This window comes from Curcuma longa, chromosome 13 (genome assembly GCF_044706935.1).
Source record: "Curcuma longa cultivar G26 ecotype Majalengka, Jawa Barat chromosome 13, ITB_CL_G26_1.1, whole genome shotgun sequence".
In the NCBI taxonomy this organism is placed as follows: domain Eukaryota; kingdom Viridiplantae; phylum Streptophyta; class Magnoliopsida; order Zingiberales; family Zingiberaceae; genus Curcuma; species Curcuma longa.
The window spans coordinates 810,355-825,362 of NC_133873.1; the positions used below are offsets into that span (position 1 = coordinate 810,355).

The 15,008-nt window shown below is 38.1% G+C and overlaps 1 long non-coding RNA gene across 1 annotated transcript; it reads left to right on the forward strand.

The window, feature by feature from the left end:
- The first annotated feature begins 5,234 nt into the window (after positions 1–5,234).
- LOC141844403 (uncharacterized) lies at positions 5,235–7,758 on the forward strand. Its single transcript, XR_012603135.1, has 4 exons — positions 5,235–5,449; positions 5,575–5,643; positions 6,262–6,339; positions 7,498–7,758. It is a non-coding gene; the product is annotated as an uncharacterized LOC141844403 (long non-coding RNA).
- The last annotated feature ends 7,250 nt before the right edge of the window (positions 7,759–15,008 follow it).

The following is a 15,008-nucleotide window of genomic DNA, read 5'->3' on the forward strand; positions in this document are numbered from 1 at the left end:
AGTAATTCTAGATCAAACAGTAAATTAAAACTATACAGCGTCCTGCTGTGCTTAATTTATTATTACACACATGCACATCACACAATACATACATATCACAATTTAGGCCATAATAGTTGGATCTAGGAATCCTGCAACCACAGAGTTAATCTACTTGTAATTCCTACTATTATCTTGCCTAAACTTATGCATGAAAAAATGCATAAATAACTGAAACCAAACACACAGAGCCCTAACCAACGCTCTGATACCATTGACGGGAAAGTCTTGAAAAACCGTTCCGGTAGATTCTTGTAGAACAAAAATTTCTCGGAAAGGATCTCAAGTTGCCCTCATAGTCGATCAAACAAAATTTGATCAATGTATTAAGATCATTGGGCTCTTGTGTTTGGTTTACAGGATCCAATACAAAAGGAATAATTTAATTGAAGCAGAAACATTAAATTATACCTTTCTTCCGACGGTTCGAAAGGACGAAGTTTGTACCGGAAGACCTCTTGATCTTTATCAAGCTACTATCGGCATGGCACCTTATGAAGCCTTATATGGAAGGAAATGTAGATCTCCTATCTGTTGGTTCGAAGGTGGTGAAAAGAAAGAAATGGGAATCCAGACGGATTTCATAAAGGATACCACTCAAGCCATACAGAATATCCGTCAACGGATAGAGACTGCCCAAAGCCGTCAGAAGAATTATGCTGATCAACGACGACGACCTTTGGAGTTCAATGTCGGAGATTTGGTTTTTCTCCGAGTAGCTCCTATGAAAGGGATCATGCGATTCGGAAAGAAGGGAAAGTTGAGTCCGCGATATGTGGGACCATACAAAATTCTGAATAGAGTTGGTAAGGTGGCTTATGAGCTCGAGTTACCTCCAGAAATGGCAGCTATTCATAATGTGTTCCATGTATCAATGCTGAAGAAATGTGTTCCGAATCCGGACAAGGTGATTGAGCCACAAGCCGTTCAAATCCAGATCTCCCAAATATGGTATAATTTGAGCCATAAACATGGTATGATTGATTCATAAACATGGTATGATTTGAATCAATAAAATCGGAGAATTTTGGAAGGATTTCGGAAGTTACCAAATCGAACCCGCGGCCTTTAATCGATTAAACACCGTAACTTTTTCTCATTAACACTGGTAATTGATCAGGTGATCGATTACCAGGCTGGTAATCAATCACCTGATCGATTACCTGCCTTCATATGAGAAACTCTGGTAATCAATCAGGTGTTCAATTACCAAGGTGTGTAATCGATTGTTAGGATCGATATGTTCGCTAGAGGGGGTGAATAGCGATTTTCACCTTTTTCTCCTGCAAAGATATTAGCGGAAGCAAAGAAATAATGAAGAAAAAGAATCACAACACTAACCCGTTCGATTTACTTGGTATCCACCTCTACGAGGAGACTAATCCAAAGATCCACACACACACATCGACGATTCCATTATGAGAAAAACCCTCCTTTTCGAATCACACTTCGAAGGCAGAGAAACCCTCACAATACGATGTCTTCCTCGTACAAGATCTCTAATGAAGTATGAGAGGAAGAGAAAGCTTTTACAAGTCTCAGAGAGCAATGAAAGGGATGAAAGAATATTGTCCTTATTCTCTACGACATTGACCGCTCTTTTTATGAAATTCAGTGCACCAGTCGACTGCTCCTAAGGCCAGTCGACTGATGGGCTTCAACGGGAATTAAATATGCATTTAATTCGCAAGTTGTCACCACAACGGCAGTATATCAGTTGACTGCTCCATGGCCAGTCGACTGGTCCCAGTCGATTGTCAACTCGACTGATTTTCCTGTGCTTGACTGTGTGTGCTCCGGATCATCCCCAGTCGACTACTGGCAGAGCCAGTCGACTGCCACAGCTGAAAACTTCCCTTTTCAGCTTCTCTTCACCCCTTAGCCTTGATGCAAGCCTTCAAACGTCTTCCACAAGCCTCGTGCTCTTCCTACACTAGCTTGAGACATTTCCCTCAACTTCATCGTGCTAAGATATCCTTGCCAAGAGGCCACGCCTCCGGGACTTCATCCTTTGCCAAGAGGCCGCGCCTCCGGGACTTCATCCTTGCTAAGAGGCCGCGCGCCTTGCCAAGAGGCCGCGCCTCCGGGACTTCCTTTGCCAAGACTCCATTCTTGGACTTTCCTGTGAACTCAAGTCACACATATTAGATCAACAAACATTGCCTAACTTAAACTGATTTAGCCAAACATTAAAATCCAATCACTTGGGGCACGATTGCACCAACAATCTCCCCCTTTTTGATGTTTGGAAAAAATAAAATTAATTGGTAAAACCATAATCATGCTCTTAATCAAATGTTATCGGTTGAGTAGTCGTTTACTTGGTATCCACCTCCCACACGATCCACGTGGCATACGTAATCTTCTCCTTCCGAAAACTAGAAGGCCGAGAAAATCGTATTATTAAGTTCTACTGACAACTCAATAATCAACATCTAAGACCTTGAATAGTATCACTCATCCTTATTGTCAGTCGGACTAAGTCCACTTGCAAGATTTGACTTGACAATCCTTATGAGCTCTTCAAGGGGACATCATCAACCCTACTGGGACACGGATTCCTTCTATAATCAATGGCACACCGTATAGATAGTAACATCACCCAACTTACCGAGAATATTTGATCTGACGGAAAGATCTCACCCTTTGGTAAATCAAAGCAATAATTACTAAGTATAGGTGTCCATTTATTACATCGAGATTAAGAGTGCATAAGTATAATAACAGAGGTCTTGTTCAATTTACGAGTCAGTGTAAATCGAACAACCTCAATGGTCCTACTCAATACACACAAAGTGCACTAGTGTAATTCTATAGTCAAGACAGACAGTCACCGAATTACACTACAACCGTTCTCGATGGTTTGTCCAAAATCATCTTGGTTGTGAGCCTTAGTTTATAATTCACAAGGGACCGATAATCCTGATCTTCTGTGTCTTACAGACACCAAGTTATCTATAATGTAAATTAAGAGGACTTTATTGCAAAACTAAACTAATGCAATCATTTGACCAAAACATAATACTTTATTTCATAAATATCTATATACAAAAGAGCAAGTCTTTTTAGTATACATCCTAACATTGAGGGATGAAGCAACATTAATTGGAAGACAAGTTGAATGAGAGATAGAGTCAACTGTATTTTATCTTTTTGGATAGAAGTTTTTAGAGACATGGTCTAGGTTAAAGTCAACATGATTGCTTGAGATCAAGCAAAACTAGTCATCTTGTTAGTCGTGTTGATGATGTGGCCAATCGGTGGCTTTTTGTTTAAGAATAAAAGTGTTTTATGTTTTAGCTTGGCCACAGTGGCTTTTTGTTTGAGAATAAAAGTGTTTTATGTTTTAGCTTGAGTTGATTAGATGACATAAATAGTCTACTAAAGCAACCTAATGTATTTGAATTTGGCGCAAACAATTGTATTTTTATGTTTGTAGGTAAAACACATGGTAGAAGATATGAACCAACTAGATACTTAGAGCCAACTGAAGTTTGGTTATTGGTGAAGTCAATCATTAGCCAAATAAGTCAACTAATGACATAGTCATGTGTCATACAATCAACTAATGACATATTCGCTAGAAGAATCAATCAAAACAAAACAATTTCAATCTAGAGGAAATGGTCGTGTATTAATGACCAAGTCTACAAGAGTTGACTAAAAGGAAGTTAAGTAGACAGATGAATGAAATAATCAACTGAATATAGTAACATTCACTATGGATGGATTTTTTAGATCAATAAATCAATCAACTGATGGTGAACAATAGCACTCTATACATATTGAGCATGGACACTTCAAATTCAAAGAAAATACAAATAGAAAAATCAATAGATACACTCTCATTCTTGCTCATATTCTTTATTATTGTGCCCAAGTGTTTATCTAGTACCATGCTATACTCTTTTCCGTTGAATGTGTCTTCATCGGGTTAGATTGTGTCTTTCATTTCTCTTGTACATCACTCTGATTTGTAAACTAGAAAGGGTTGTTAAACCATGTAAATATCCATGTTTACATTGTTTTTTCTGCTATATATCTCTTTGCGTTTTGTCTAATATCATAAAATTGCAAAAATATTTACAAGAATCATCGATTTAGTCTAATATCATAAAATTACAAAAATATTTACAAGAATCATCAATTTAAACCCCCCCTCCCCCTAGATGCTCACTGATGTCAACATAAATCAATTAAAGCATCTTTGCTTCAAAGATTACCGGAGAAAATACTTGATCAAATTTTCAAGGAAAATAAAAAAATATGAGTACAAAGTTTTGATTTGAAAGGAAATGTGCTTTTCAAAGAAAGATGCATCTCTTGATTCTATCATTGTATTGTTTGGGATGCTAGGCGTTTTTGAGTTTGTAATGAGAAATCTCTAGATATTAATGTCTTGGAAATATTCTATGAACATAAAATCTATTTGAGGTATGGCCTTTTCTATATTTAACATCTAGTTGTGCTCATATCCTTAGACGGAATTTTATTTTAAATATAGCAAATTGATAGGAGTGCTTCCCCTCACTTGTGTATGGGAGCATTGGAACTAATCATCATGGCGCTTACCATCTCTAGTAATTTTTTTATTTTTTTCTCTCTAAACTCTATTGGTTTGTGGGGAATAAGAAGCAGTAACTTAATGAATTATCCTATGTTTCTTATAGAATAAGAAAAAAAAATCATTCGATGTGTATTCACCTCCTCTATGAGATCTAAGGATGTTTATTCTTTTAACAAGTTGATCTTTCACTTCAACTTTATATGTTTTGAATATAGGAAACGCTTCATCTTTGGACTTTAAGAAATTAGTAATACTTAGAATGGTTATTAATGAATCTCATAAAGAATTTATTAGCATTATATCTTGTGGACCCTATATTGGAATCACAAATATTGTAAAGTATCAAAAATTTAGGAGTTTATTTGCAACTAAATTATCCTAATTATTGGAATTTAAAAGAGGATTAGGGAAGTCATTTATGAGGGTAATTAAATTAACCCTAAAAGTTAATTTTATTTAATTAAAATTTAATTCCTTTGATAATTGATTAGGATATTGGATGAGTTAATTGGTTAATGGTTAGTTAAAAGGGTAATAGGTTAATGGTTATTGGATATTTAAAACTTCAACACGGTAAGGTTATTATAAGATCCGATTACTATTTATCCCAAATCGCGATCCCTGTTTTCCCGAGCTCGCGCGGAATCCGCTTCTTCCTCACCTTCGCCGATCGCGCGCTCCGGTTGCAGCCAAAGAGGAAAGGACGGAAGGAGGAGCCGGCGACCAGAGGTGGATTTCCGTCGGAAGAGAGCTGCCGACGGTGAGGATCTTCGATCGGTGGGCTGGAACTAGGTGTGCGGCGGCGGCAACAGAAACGAGAGGACCGGAGGAGGAAGACGATTGGTAAGTGTAGTTTGATTTATGTTTTGGGTTGTGTGTGTGATTCTTGAGTTGTAATTCTGATCGGTTTTCCTCTCCACAACTCGTTGCGGTGATTGGATCAACTTCATTGGGTTTCGGCCGCGAAGAAGCAAAGCTTGGAATCGGCGATGGGTTTTGATCAAGGGCTGAGCTAGGGCACATCGGATCTATCTGAGGTGAGTCTCCTATCTTGATTCCGATTAGAGTTGATTGTTTCGGTTCATGTGGATCGGGTGAGGATGGAGCATGGGTACTGTCCGATCAGATGGTTTTCAGATTTTGGGGATTTCATTAGTAGTTTGACTGTTAGGGTTGATGAGAATGGTGGTTTTGTGAGGGTGGATCTGAGTGTTATTGGAGATGTGGTTTTAGTTGGGATTAGTTTGGTTGTTGTTGATTGTTGATTACTGTTGGATAGGTTTAATGAAGGATTGTGGGAATCGATTAGGTTTGCTTGTAGTGGATTGGTTGGGTTGGAATACTCTTTTGTGGGATCAGTTTGATTAGGGTGATATGTGTTCATGATCAATGTGATTAGGTTTTTGGATGCTTGACTTAGGATTTCAGTTGATTTTGGTTATGTTGGATCCGGTTGGTTAAATATGGATTTAGATTAGTTTTATTAATTGATTAATACAATTAATTAGTTAATTGGTTAAGCCGTGTTAAATTGATTAGGTTGTGGATAGGATGTAGTTAGGTTAGACTAAATCTGATTTAAACTAAGTATGGATTTTAGTATGGATTGGTTAGTTTAATCGTTGTATTTAAGAATGTCGTTTATTCCTTTGCAGGACCTTGATCAATTGTTGATCCTGCTATACACGAAGTTTCATGTTTGGGAGTTCGTATATCGACGTGCGTTACATCAAGTGGGTACTCCTGTGGTTGGTCAACACATGTCTTCTTTTCATAGTGCATGATTATCTTGTTATTAATTATCCGGTAATTATCCTGTTGCTATCCTATTGGCACATTCGTTGCTTGACACTTATTGTTGACCTTTGATATGATCTGATATCATCCTGTTAATACTCTTGTTACCTATGTGTGTTATCTAGTTGATACCTTTTGATACTTGTTGATTGATACATGTTGGTTAACCTTTGATATGATCTGATATTATCCTGTTGATACTCCTGTTATCTATGTGTGTTATCTAGTTGATACCTTTTGATACTCGTTGATTGATACATGCTTATTGACCTTGATTGATCTATCCATTGATAGAACAGTCTCAAGTTGGTATTGTTGATCTATGATGACCCCTCTTGATTTATGTTGATTAGTTGTAATTATTACATGTTGAGATGATCATCATAACATCTACAAGTTAGAATTAGGTGTTGTTGCTTGTTGTTGTTGTTGTATCTCACTGTCTATGTGGGTGAGATTATTATAGCATTGCCTGTGTGGGTGCTACGCACTGCCTGTGTGGGTGCTACGCACTGCCTGTGTAGATGCGATCATTATAGCATTGCTTGTATGGGTGCGATCATTATAGCACTGCCTGTGCGGGTGCAACACACTGCCTGTGTGGGTGCAACACACTGCCTGTGTGGGTACAATCATTATAGCACTGTCTATGTGGGTGCTACCATACATTTGCTGTTGTATTATACTGCATTGTTGTTTACAGCATCATTGTGTGTGATTGTTACACTTGTATGATATATGACTGTTGCACTTGTATGATATATGACTGTTGCACTTGTTTTGATATATGACTGTTGCATTGTATGACATGACATGCATTGCATGTATTCGCATGATTCCTATACCTGTTAACTAGTATTGATCTTCCTTGATTATCTCAGTTGACATATCATGTTCTATTACCATGATTTCTGTTACATGTTGATTAGTATTTACCTTTCCTTATTTATCCACGGTAGAGACTGTATATCTTCTGTATTTCTGTTGTTATTACTCCTGCTGATATTTAACTTTATATGCACTTCTTTCCTATACCTACTGAGTATCTGATACTCACTACTCAGACCCTGGGGTTTGCCTTGTTTCCTCCCTAGGTAGCAGATAGGATTTCTTTGGACCTTGGAGATCTGCCTGGCCGACTGTATCCATCTCACATCAGAGGAAGTTTTATATGGTGGTTTGTATGGATTTCTGTTGTACTCGATTTATGGGTTGTAATTGTTGACTGTTGGACTTTTGTGAGTATCGAAGTTTTTTGTTGTATTCGGTTTAAGGACTTCTGTTTTGTAGACTTGTGATTTTGGACAGTATGTGTGGATTTGTGGAGTTGTATTTTGTTTTGTTTTGCTGTGTTACTCTTGTAGTTTGTGTGGACTTGTTGTTTATACGTTTTATTATGGTTACATATATTAGTTTAGTAGTTGTGGCCGTGTGGACCTTATATTTTATTTGTTTAACTTCTGTGGTGTATGTACGAAGGACGTGTAGTCCTTATTGCGGCCTTGTAGGCCTGTATATATGTATGTATTCAGGAAATGTCATTGTTACAGGAGAGATGCTGCCGAAATTTTTCGGACAACCATCTCTCAGGACGTGACAAATATTGCTATGAATCAATTTCAATAGTTGTATCCCCCTAAAAGGAATAGGTTTGAATGGTTTCTTAGGTTGTTTATATTGTGCATAACGTTCAGATTTGGGATCAAAGTTGCAGGATACTTTAGGAATTAAGTCAAGATTGATCATTCTCATAAAGGATTTAAAGTTTGCATGACTAGTTTACCATGCCAAATATCACATGATTTGATTACAAAGATTAGACATTTAATTTAAATAGGCCATTGGAAACTTAACATTAACATTTACAAATGCAAATATCACCATTTGACTAGTTAAAGCCTAACTTTATTAACAAAGAACCAAACTTCTTGCTTTTTAGAGAGAGCCTTCTCTATGTTTCAATAGAAAGTTTTCTCTTTGCAAACATAGGACAATTTTTCCTTCGATCTTCTAAGTGCCTTTGTGACTTATTAGATCCTTTTCTTGACTTCTTGAAATTCTGCCTCTTGGTAATCAATCAAATGAATTTTATTTTTGAATTGAGAGTCTTTAGCTTCTTGTTGTCTATGTTGATCTATGATTCTAATTCAATGGAGAACAAATTTAATAGTTAAATTAGTTTGAGTTATCAAAATGTTTTTGACAAATTCAAACCCTGATGGAACAATTTGTTAATATGACAAGAAATTTAAAAAGACTCATTAGGTGTAATTTGACTTCTATGGATACCATGAATCAAGTTTTGAAAGGTATATATGAATTTGATCATTAACGGAAGGATTTTCTACTATCTTAAATTTGTTAAAATAGGAGGCATGCAGCGAATCTCGCTACTCCTTTATCATCCCTAAGTATGTATCTTGCAACTCCTTTTCTACATGTTTCATATCGATTGTCAGATAAACAACTGATTGAAACTCCATAATTTTTTAGGACTGGCAAGACAAGGTATTAGATGTAGAGTTGAGGCTTTGGAAAAAAAAAATGAGGTTTGCCCTCAGAGAAATTAGATCATTGAAATTTCTCTGAGGCTAATTTGGAAGAATTTAACTATTCCAATGTGTTGTTCAAATATTTATGTCGTTGCCAACAAGAACAAGCATAGAGTTGTGATAAACTATCCTATATTTACAATTAGTTACCAAAACAAAATCAACATCTCAACGCTGATAACTTGGACATTTACAGTGACCAGAGACCCAGTTACTAAACAGTTTAGATTCTTGGAGAAGCAACAGTGTTGGAGCATCATCTCACCTAGCATGCACATCCATCCCTTCACTGTCTGCGTCCATTTCTTCTGCAGACATACGTTAAGCCAATCACTCCCCTGTTCCTTGCTCAGTCGCAATGAACCTACGTACTCATCGAGGACCATCTTTGTGTCATTTCATCAGGCCACTGTCAGCTTCTGGGACCGATATATCAACTTGTTGGAAGCCATGTTCTTTCCACTGCACCCTTTTTCGTTCTTTTTTATCATCTTACTTCTTGAGTTTCAACTTTTATAACTACTGAGAAAGTGAAGTATGAATAGAAGAAGCTAAGGGGGAAGAAAACAGGAGGCATGCATTGCTTGTCCTTTTCAGAACCACATCAAAAGATTCTGCGTTAGAAGTAAAAGTTTCATGCTTGATCTGCTTAGGGGTTGTAAAGCTTGGTGGGGTCCTTTTCTTTTGTTGTTTGCCATTGTCCTGCTTCTGTGGAAAGGACACATATTTTAAGCGATAAGATCGAGATGGACCAAACTTTGAGTTGAATGAATCATGGGCACCGCAATTGAAAGAAGTGGAATCGCATGTGGCGAGGTGGGAGCCAAAAATGATAGGCAATCTCCACTCAATTATTTTTTGGTTTTCACGTCCTGTTGCAATGACAGTTGCGTCTCAGCAACTTAAATGCATTTAACACATGTTTAGCGTAGGGACGAGTTTCCTTGGAGTGTTAAATAAGGCTTGATGATTTGTATCTTGTTCGTGTCATTTTTATATAAAGTTATATACTGTTTAAAAAAATAAACATCTAGTTTGAAAAATAATTTTAGTGTGAGGCTTGATGATCTTCTTCTGTCCTTTTTCGAAAAGCTGATGTAAACTTCAAAATTTATTACAAATAGATTGAGTTTGATAAATAATTTTGGTCTTTGCAATATTTAATTGTGAAATGTAATATGGGCATATGCCACGTATAGAAGTTAAAATGGTTTTTGGATAGTAAAAAAACTAAGAGAATTAGACTTTTATAATGAATTATGGGAGCTTACAAGTGAACTATATTTTATTGGTACAATCATCCTCTTAAGAATGTGATTTTGATGTTTGGGTAAAGTTTAAATTCAAATGAAATTATGATTTCTCACATGTGTGTCAAGTGTAAAAGTAGATAATAGATTGACATATATTAATTGCAAGTGTAATAATGAAACTCCAAGTAGATCGATCATGTTGGATCAAGAGATGTGTGATGACTCCCAGAAGGAGAGGGGTGAATGGCATTTATATGTACAAATGCAATTTCTAATACTCTTTCTAATACTTTAGCAAGATTAGAAAAAACAATTTAAGCAACATAATAAAAAATTATAAAATATGCACTTAACAATTTCTAAGATGTTTACACGGTTTGACAATCACAAAAGTTTCTACTTCACAATTTATGATGTTAAGAATTGATTTTTAAAATTAATTTTTTTAAAAATAAATTAAAAATCAGATCAGGTTTGAACTAAACCCAATGGGTAGGCGTGGAGATAAGGATTACGTTGGTTCAAATTGAGGTTGATTTGGATTTGATTTGGCCAAGTTATAATCGAACCAAGGATAAGATAAAACCAGGTCGGTTCGTTTAAAAAGGAAATTAGGGTATTTTTGAGGAAACTTTCTCGTTCCTCTATTTTATATCCTGGTTCTTTTCGCAAAAGCATAGAACACCGCGAAGCCTTCTGCCCTGTGACACCTTCAACCGCCCCGACGCCTTCTACCTTGCGACGTCGCCTAACAACCGCCTGCAGCCCGCCAGCGTGGAGAAGACCAGTGATCCCTCTTCTTCTTCTCTTCTTTGCTCACTGCCACCACTGGTTGGTTTTTCGCCCGCCCATTGACCTGCAAAAGTACGGTTGTCGTCAAGTAATAAAAAGTTATCGAATCCATAGGGACCATGGAATTAATCACTAGACTAACATAAAAAGAGTTGCGAACGAAATAATTTAGGTGTTGGGCTGAGAAAGAAGAAGAACAAAAAGGACCTAATGTTAGATTTGAGAGGTGTCCTAAAGCAATCGCCTTACGGTTATACTATTTATTGGATAAATAGTAATTCACTATTTGAGTGCACATTCCATATATATTTGATTGGATCTTAAACTCAAATACTGAATGCCCGCAATACAATTCATAACATGATAGAATTTGTGATTGAATCACAACTAGTGAGCATCTCTACATGTGCAATTATGAATGTATTGAAATTATCCCTAGTTGAACAATTGATAAACACGGACGTCATCAATTTTGTCGAGACTAGCATGTTTAGACCCCTTGGTTAACCAAGCGGCTAATCTCACTGTTGGAGACATTGGATGTTAAGAGTTAAACGTGGATGCCAGTTCATTGGAGTGACTTGCCTTGAGACTTCATGTGGTTCGATATAAATGTCAATGAAAATTTCAATGCAGCTTAAGTGTGAGTTTCCTTTGACTTGCGGTATTCAAGTTATCTTGATCATGGAGGCTTATACTTTGATATCTTAAGCAAGCATCTCCGAGGAGGTGTGGACCCGAGATGATTGGGTATAAGTTGAAGTGCCCGAAGGTGTTTGAATAGCTCACAGAGTATTCACCGCTCCTTGAAAAGGAGACATATATCCTACGGTCGCTTGTCAGGATTGTTACTAAAAGTCTTTGGCCAAATCATTACATGTTAAGAGTACGGTACTCTTAGATACATGTACAAGTAACTTGAATCCACATGACAAGAAAGCAGCTTGGGCTAGGTGTGGCGTAGTCAGCCTAGTGGTGACCGACACATAGACCATGTCCTGAACCAAGAAGGTATAAGACGGTGAAAGGAACGAGACACGATTCAGTGTAACTGCTGAAGGGTTTAGAATTGTTATAGAATCAATTATTGATTTTCTGATCAATTGGGGATTATGATGTACTACTAGGTGCCACTCATGATCATTCCGTAATTAATGGTTAATTGCGGGTAGCCAACATAACCAGGAACCTATTGAGTCACACGCATTACAAGTTCTTTGAAGGATTTAAAACGAGTTTAAGAATTAGATTCTCAGAACGACAGAGACAAAGTCTGATTAGACTGGACAAAGGACAATATGATGAAATTCGTCTTACGAAGATGAAATGAACGAAACTGATTTCATTCAAATCAGAGGTCGTTTGGTTAGTGAATCAAATGATTCAGTTTTAAACTAAAATTGAACCAACTTAGTTTGGTTCATTATAGAAGAGATTTTGGCAAAACGGATGTGATGAGAACTTTCATTTTGTGAAGATGAAACGAACAAAACTAGTTTGGGTCAAATCGGAGTTCAGTTGGTTAGTGAACCAAGCGAGTTAGTTTTGAACCCGGTCTGATTCAGTTCGCTATAGTAACCCGGTTTAGGGTTTTTCAGCTTTATTTTGGGTTTAATCCTAAGTTAGCCAATTCAGTCCTAAACCCTAAATGCCGGCTCAATTTTTCCCAACCCTAGCTGGCACTGTAGATTCTCCTTTAAAAGGGGATCATGATTTTGTGGTCTTGTAGCTCTTCTCTGCCACGACAAATTAGAGCAAAAACAGGGACTTCTTCTTCTGTGTCATTCGCCGTTGTCCATGCCTTCGGTCTGCGCAAGGGCATCACTGGATTGGAGAGTTGTTATCGCTGGCCGCATGACAAAATAGAGAATCGTGAGCACGCACGACGTTGCAAGGCTAACCACTGGCGTGATGGTTCATGGTTCTTCCTCATCTCGGCTGTGCGCTGCCATCGCTGTTGCCGGTCAAAAACAGAGAAGGATCACTGGTTTTTCCCTTCTCGCGTGCTCATCTTCTTCCCAGCGAGCTCGAAGACTAGTCTCGAGCAAGGAGGAAGAGCTGCGGTCGCCGCTGATCATGCTGCTTGCTAGAGAAGACACAGGCGTGCGAAACCCTAGCTGGGTGAACCTTCCTCTCCCTTGCGGTCACCGATGCTGTGGTTCTTCAAGTGTCCGTTGAAATCTGCCCTTCCCGAGTGGCATCGCTGTCCAAAAGAAATAGAGAGACTGAGCTCTCTCTGTTTTTGTGTTGTCCAACGAGAGGAAGAAAACATCCCTGTTTTGGATGTTGCCCATGCTATCCTATTTTGGTTGTGTTGGAGAAGAGTTGGATTGTAATAGGTTTTATTGTCGGAACTTTGTACTGTTGTCAGAAATTATTTTCGATCATTGGACAAGTTATCCAGCCGTGCCTATCAACTTCGGTCGTCTCACGACTATCCGTCATCTTCTCGGAAGCTTGTGAAGCTTTCGAAGAATTTCCATCTTTGTTGGAAAGGTTCCGACCAATTTATCCTAAATCGGTGGTCAATGGTTGACTACCCAAAACTATATTGAGAATATGATTCTTGGTGATGTTGGCGATCTGGATCTCCGTCCTATGATCTGGATTCTATCTGCTCCAAAAAGCATAGAACCCCACAGGACAAAAATTTTATCCCGCCTGGATCGATTGATAAAGTCTACAAAAGACTGACATTTAACTGCAGTTAAAAGAATACTAAGATATATCAAAGGAATCTTAACTGTGGGAATGTGATTTCTCCTAGGAATAACAACTTTGACTTAGTTAGATATTCAGATTCAGATTATGTTGGTTGTAAACTAGACCACAAAGCACAAGCGGTGGATGCCAGTTCTTGGGTCCTTGCCTAGTGATGAGTTAGGATTTTTATAGTTTAAACTGATTCAATTTTGGGCTTTTACATTTAAATAAATTATAAAATGGATCAGTTTGACTTTAATTGTCCTATATTGCTTAAATTGAGGTTTAATATATTTTTTATGATTTAACGGTGAAATTTTGGTATTTAATGGATTTTTATTGATTTTAGGGCTAAATCGGATCCGACTCGAGCTCAACCGGATCAAATCAAGTCAAATTTGTCAAATTGATCAAGCCAACATGAAGGACATGATCTGGATCGAGCCTGATTAAAATTTCTGAATTTTTTGGAAACCCTAGACTGCCCTAAAGCCCAGATCAAATGTGCACCGTCGGATCAGAAATCAACAGTCAGGATTGATTGATTAATCAGCCGTATATAAGCTAAAAGATTAATCGATGAACAGTGCCTCCCGACACTGTTCATCGTCCCCGCGGAAGAACCATCCTGCTCGGCGACGTACGTGAAGGAGCGCCCTCTTCCTCCCAAACCAATTCCATTGTTATCCTTGATCAACAGGGAGTTCAAATCCGGTTCCTTGTGGTGAAATCCGGCAGCTGGAGGAGGCTCGACGGCGGGGGTTCTTCCGGCGGCGCCAACTCCGGTTTCTTCGTGCTCCGGCCACCGGCTGTAAATCAGGCGCCGATTTCCATTGGAGGGGTTCTCCAAGGTACGGCGAGCAATCCTAAAGCATCAGAGAGCCAATCGGAGCAAGGAAGAAACCCGGAATCCAGTTTTTGTCAATTCTCAGCCTTGCGCCAGCTCTGTTTCTGTCCGAAGCGGGTTTCTTCGGGCCGCACGGCATCTGGGTAGCAAGGGAAACACTCCGACGACCAGTTTCAAGCTTCCACGAGATTTAACAACTTGTTTGACACCAAGTTGAGGGAATTCAGTGAAATGGGAAGAAGAGGAAGAGTTTTCAGTTTTCTGATTTCTGTGTCTTCATTTCTGATTTCTGTTCTTTCCAATTTCTGAATGTTTCCATTAGAATTGAACCCTTAGCAACGTTGTGAATTGTGGTTAGCTGTGTTTGAATTCAATTTAGTTTTAGGATTTGCTTAGATTTGTTTAAATGCTTGGTTTAGCTTCATTCCTCCCGGCTGATGAAACTGTCTGAAATTCCA